At 40.5% G+C, this 6386-nt stretch overlaps 1 protein-coding gene across 3 annotated transcripts in view; it reads left to right on the top strand.

Annotated features, from left to right (window-relative positions):
• The first annotated feature begins 3038 nt into the window (after window positions 1-3038).
• STX7 (syntaxin 7) overlaps window positions 3039-6386 on the top strand; it is a 55523-nt gene continuing 52175 nt past the window's right edge. Inside the window, exons 1-2 of one of the 3 annotated variants that reach the window (XM_063707880.1) lie at window positions 3039-3157; window positions 3276-3567. The gene's annotated coding sequence lies outside the window, so the exon portion shown is untranslated. Of the gene's footprint in view, window positions 3158-3275; window positions 3568-3690; window positions 4049-6386 lie in introns of those variants that run through there. The other 2 variants (XM_055391440.2, XM_031012070.3) reach the window with 2 other exon arrangements.

Below are 6386 nucleotides of genomic sequence, written 5' to 3'. Positions count from 1 at the left end.
AGCCATGCTACTGTGCCCGGTGGTCCTGGCCTTTGATTTCTAAATAACTTTTTCCAATAAAAAGAAGAAGTGCTCAATAGTAAAATGACTGACTCTAGAGCTGGAGCAGGGAAAATACAAGCTAATTTAGTTGGTACTGCTATACCAATGCTGATTTCTTAGTTTTGACAAGTGGACCATGCTTATGTAAGATGTTAACATTAAGGAAACATTAGGGGAACCTGGGTGAGGTATATATAGGAGTGCTGTACTATCTTTGCAGCTCTTCTATAAATCTAAAATTATTTCAAAATAAAGAATCGTTTAAAACATGGGGGAGAAGAAAAAATGTACTCTAGCTAATGGGAACTACGTGAGCGAAGCACAGAAATAAGAAAACCCCTGGTTTGTGACTGGGGAGCTAGCTGCTGGGAGGGAGGGGAGAGCAGACAGAGAAAGAGAAGTTATTTAAGCCAACATATTCCAAGCATAAATTTTGATGCTTGGAAAGGCAGGATCAGACCATGTGGTCCTTATATGTATAGGGACCATATGATGCATCATCTGAACTGAAGTACGTTTGAGAATGAAAGGGCATGCTCAGAAGACAGGCGGCCAGGACAACAAGCATAAACTAGGACTGTCCTAGCAAACTAAATATATGGTCACCCTGTGTATATGCAGGGGGCTTGGACTTGATTTTGAGAGCAGTGTTTTCCATTATGCATATTTAAAAGTTTTACAGGCAAGTTCCACCATCAAATACACTCATAAAATACTGGGTAAAAGAAATTTATACTTGTTTCTTTCCTGAACCACTTCTCAGCGTCTTTAATTTACAAATATGCTCTGTGAATCTTCAAGAATGTAATATAATATGTTTCCCAAACATTTCTTTGTAGACCAATTCCCTGATTCCTTACTTCAACCCACACAATTCCCCAGCTCTCCCCAATCTAATCATTTTGGTTTTTTTTCTTAAGAAATACAGTTCAGGGAATGCTGCAATCATGGAAATGGCATGAAGCCTGGAGCAAAGTTCTCAGATTAGAGCTTCAAATATTCAGTGGTGGCTTTGACAATAATAAAGTTGAGAAGACCCGGAGATAGAAGATCCAACAAGGAGGCTATTGCAGTGGATCAGGATGTCAACCGTGAGGAACAGAGAGAAGAGGGCACATATGAACAACACTTAGGAGGTAAAATTAGAAACGAAAATACCAGTCATCAGGAGGTAAAATTAGAAACAAATATACCAGTCATCATGCTATAATGGCCCATGTAAGATTTCCACGGGATATCTGTTTATTACCTCCATGTTCAAAAGCTAGGGCAAAATCAGTTCTGTGCCTGATGTATGACTAGGCACTTGTGTGATCTTAAACAGAAAACAAGTAGACTGTAGAGAGACATGGAAGGTGCTTAACAATAAGGCATAACTGAACTAACTCTTATTTATTAAGTATTAATTTAAGCTTCCTTTTAATCTAGCACAGATTTTTTAAACCAGTTGTGGTTTTCCCATTGTATTGTAAATAAAAACAAACTTTCATAAGTCAACTTGTCCTTCTCACTTACCAATAAGTCCCTGTTTGCTCTATTTACCTTTTTGCGTCTTTTACTTCTTCGGCTTTCCCAGAAGATCACATAGTGGTCATGTAAAAAATATTTTTAGTTCAGTAACTATTAAATGAGCCAGCAATTATCTCCTTCTATTCCCTGGAATTGCTATCCCAGACACTGGAGATACAGCAGTGGACAGTTCTCCATCCTACATGAGAGATGTTACATAGGAGGTATTTATGGTATTTATATTAATAAGGGCACCACAAGTGTGCAGATAACATTCCCCACTCAACAACTTCTGGTTTCCTTCAAAATCTCTCCAAGAAGGCCCAAATCTCGCAAATTACTATTTCTGAAAATCCAAATTACAAGCCTTCAGTCATAGGTAACTTCTGCACATGGAAATGATTTATTTTGGGAGATGTGACATTATCACTCATCAAATTAGGAGACTTTTAAAGCCCTACCAAGTTTCAAGACACCTGGCTGAATTTAACTTGGTAGCAGCCAGATTCGCAGATGGAATACTGTGTCAGGAACTCTTAGTAATTCATTTATCTTAATACTTCTAAATTTTGCAAGTTTGTCTAGACTATACTTCTTTTTTTTTCCCATTTGAATACCAAAGGATGAAATCTTATTCTAAGTTTTCAAAAGACCTGGAAGGAATCCACTCATAACATATTTTAAAGCAAGGAATTGGAATGAGCCCAGGATGAGGGCTCAGACAGCTAAGTTTTGGTCCCAGCATAGTCAGTAACTATCAGGGCAACTTGAAGAGGCCACTTAATCTCAGGTTCTTCTGTAGTGCATTGTACCTTCCCTCCCCAGAGCCCAGAGTTCTATCAAAGGTAATATGAATGGGTATTTGGAAAGTGCACTAAACCTCACACGGATATAAGATCCTTACATGAGTTCCTTCAATGATTTAAATGTTTCTTCCTGCGTTCACCAGCCACTTCCTAATTCTCAAGTACAATGCACTACTTTCAGTTCTTTATTTACTTGAACTTTGTGTAACTGGTGACATCATGGACAATTCCCTCTTTTTTTCCTTCATTCTCTAGTTTACCTTTTCCTGGTTTATTTCCTATCTTGTGGGTTACTCGTTTTCAGGGTTATTCTTTCTCTGTCCATCTCTCTTAAGCAGATAACATTCCACACTTAGTGTTGGTGAGTTCCAATCAGAATTCTATCCTGGGTTTTGTTTTTTTCCACCTAAGTGCGTCTGGACTTTTGATATCACCTATCCGGGTAATCATTTTAGAAAATAGTGTTGCCTTAATATAGGCAAAGGCTAAGCCAATCTATCTTCTAATTAATTTGGAGAGGGCTTTCTTTCATTTGTAGCAATTGATGCTTTTCATCTAACAATTACAATATATTTGCATATTTATCATTGGAACTGTCTCTGCTTGTTTTAAACCCTGTGAAAACTACGCCCTGCTTTTCAGGAATGCTTAGAATGACTTGTATGTACTAGGAAAACTTGTTTACTAAGTGAGCACCCAGAGATGACTCTTCACTTAATCCTTCATTGTTCCTGCTAGGATTGTGTTTTCGCCTTTGCATTTTTCGATAGAGCTGTGAACGCGATCTACTGCAGTTAAAGGTTAGCAAACAAGATAGGCAAGAGCTAATGGGGCGGGGTGAAGACCCGCGTGCAAGAAGGCTGGCTTCACCAGATAAAGAAGACAACTGTCCTCCATTCTGTCCTTTTTTGCACGCAGGCTAAGAGGCGTTCACCATCTCTACGTCAGGCTTCAAAGAACAGCTCCCTTGCAATTTTGCTGATACCCCCATTCCTTAGCTTGGAACCGGAGGGGCGGTGAGGGCCGCTGTCACTCAGCCCCCCGGGCCAATAGAAAAGGGGTGAACCCCGCCTTCTTCCTGAGTTGTGCTGCGGGCATGCGCACTGGGCGTCCCCACGCCACCGCCCATCAGCTGAGAATTGCAGCTGAGGGCTCCGGGGTAGGTGGGTGACGGCGGTCGGAGGTGTAGGAGGGAGCCGTGGAGGTCCAGGTAAGAGGGCCCTGGGGAGGGGGGCTCCCTGGCCGGGCGACAGGGAGGCGCGGTGCCCCTGCGGCTGCTGCGCCTTCTTGTTTGTGCGCGTGGTCAGATGGCCGCCGCCCTGCGCTCTGCAGCAGGCACTCGGGAGGCGAGGAAGGGCGGGACTGCCCCAGCTCCCGGAGCGCCTGCGGCTCCCCACGCCCCCCGGCCGGGTGCAAGGGCGCGGCGCGTTCCGCATTCCGGGTGCGCGCGGCTGTGGTCAGGTGGGCCTACCCAGCCACGCACCCGCCGCGGTCCCCTGGGCAGAGCTCCGGAGGCGCACGGCTGGCGGAGCGCACCCCGGGGAGGGCGCCAGAGCCGGCTGGGGCCCAGCTCAGGAATCCAGACACGACCAAATGACCTCTTCCTCTTTTCAACTCACGGATTGAAAAACACACTAAACTTCCCGAATATAGAGGAACTGAAAAATGTATGGCTGTAGCAGGCGAACCGTGTATGTTTGTTTATTCAGAGCCTCGTAGTATTGTTTTTTTAATTTGGCTTGATGACTTTAACATACTTTGACATTCTTTTAGTATACACCTTTAATTAATTTACGTTAAAACCTTTAAACATACATAAAATATTTCCAGTATTTCCTCCACCTTGTTTTCCAGTTACTTTCTTTAAATTCAGACAAAGAAAAAAAGTTGCATTTCTGATCAAGTGCTGTGTGTTTTTTCCCACAAATTTCTTACATTTGTTTGGCTCTTATCTGTATACGTTAATTTTTGTTTACCTCAGATCGTTGTATTCTGACTATAATTATATATAATATATAAAACTTGCCCAGAATCTGGAAGAAAAGAAAGTAAGTATGAAATGCTGTGCTATTTAATAATGTTGGAAGTGGACATTTCTTCTGCAGGTTCTCTGAGCACACCTGGGAAGAGGCTGATAACGGTGTTAAACTGTGTTTTGTGTTGTGCACAGGCCTTATAGGCGACTTTGAGAAGTTGGCCTCAGACTCGTGACTAGTTAAGAATTATGCTCTTAACTTCACAGTTTCTGTAGAGGTTAATATGATACCATATTAACTCATTAACATCATAATTTTTCCTCAGATATGTTACTTATGTTGCTCTTGATAACAAAATCAATCCTCATTTTGATTATGACCCCAAACTTTAAGTGCTGATGATTGAAAAGTAAATTATATAAAATATTCACAGTAAGTCTGAGTGAAGTTTGCTGTGATTCCATTTAATTTGCAAGTTTCATGTGTGAAAGTGTGGAAAAAACAATCCTCGGTATTGTGAACTAAAACCAAGTAGTACAAAAGTTCAGTGATGAAAGAGCTAAGGCCAAACAATACAGTTAATGTAGTTTGTGCAGAGGATACTTATGTAGACAGAGCACCCTCACATTCCTTGAGCATTTACTATGCACCAGGCACTGTAGATTACACAGGATGACAAGGTCATCTCTCTCCTGTTTATATTCCAGAAGTAGCTCCTGTTTGTATTCCAGAGGTGTAGAGATAAATAATAAACAGTGATTAATTCGACTTTTGAGTATTGTGAAGCGGTAAGTTAGATTGACAAAGAGTGACCAGTGGTGAGTTCTCACTTTCATATCAGAGTGGTCACAAAGGTTTCTCTAGCGTGTGATGAGGCCTTGCTGGGGAGAAGGAGCCAGTCATGTGGAGATCATGGGAAGAGCCTTCTAGAAATAGGAAGTGGCACCCAGCGAAGGCCCAAGGCAGCAAGAAGCCTGGGACCTTCGGTATCTGAAAGAAGGCACTGGAATTTTATGTTTTGGAAATGGTAATATTTACCCTCACGCTGGGTGTGTGTTCTTAGGAGGTGGGTACATTCATTCATTCTACAAATGTTTGTTAAGCATTTGTGATGTAGCCAGGCACTGAGAATAGTGCAGTGCACAAAACAGACAAAAAAACGCTCACCCCCCACCCCTCAGAACTTATTTGGGATAGAGGGTATAAGAAGTCCAGTTGTTTATGCTGATGTTAATGATTAAGAAAGTGAAATTGACTACTTCTTTGCCCAGGGTAGATTTATAGAGCATGAGATATATGCTAAATGGAAATCTTAAGGATTCTACAGTATATCTGATTTTAACTGGGAGTAGTGTTTGACACTTCAAGATTAAATTTTAACATTCCTTTTGTTCATTCCTTTGTGTTCTTTAGAAGCCGTCTTGAGAAGACTCTCATCTGAGTGTTGCACTTTGATTCTCCCTTCCTGTTTTTCTCTTTATAGTGTTTGTATATCTTCATAGAAAGATGATTATTGCAATGTGGAGATTAGCACTGTGCAATAGATCTTTCTATGATAATGGAAGTGGTCTATGAATGAGCTGTCCAAGCTTCTGGCCACTAGCCACACAGAATTTTTGAACATTTGAAAGGTGTCTAGTGTGACTGAGGAACTGATTTTTTCATTTAACTTAATTTTAATTAATTTTAATTTTTTAAAAACGAGAGCTACAATGTAATTTAAGTGATACACAATATAAAACGGTGTAAATTGTCACATCAAAAAATGAAATGTAGAGTAAAAGTGTAGTTTCTTACTGCAATCAGTTATCTTGTTAGCAGCTTAAAATAACCTGTAATAAGATTTTTTTGCTTTTATTATTTTAATCGACAGATAATGATTTACATATTTGTGGATACATGTGATACATCAGTAGATGTTACAATGTGTAATGATCAAATCAGGGTAATTAGCATATCCATTACCTCAAACATTTAACATTTCTTTGTGTTAAGAGCATTCACAATTCATTCTTCTAAGTATTTGAAAATATGCAATAAATTGTAATTAATT

Source organism: Gorilla gorilla, chromosome 5, assembly GCF_029281585.2.
Source record: "Gorilla gorilla gorilla isolate KB3781 chromosome 5, NHGRI_mGorGor1-v2.1_pri, whole genome shotgun sequence".
In the NCBI taxonomy this organism is placed as follows: Eukaryota; Metazoa; Chordata; class Mammalia; order Primates; family Hominidae; genus Gorilla; species Gorilla gorilla.
The sequence above is the reverse complement of the archived record's forward strand: the minus strand, read 5'-3'. Positions and strand labels throughout refer to the sequence as shown.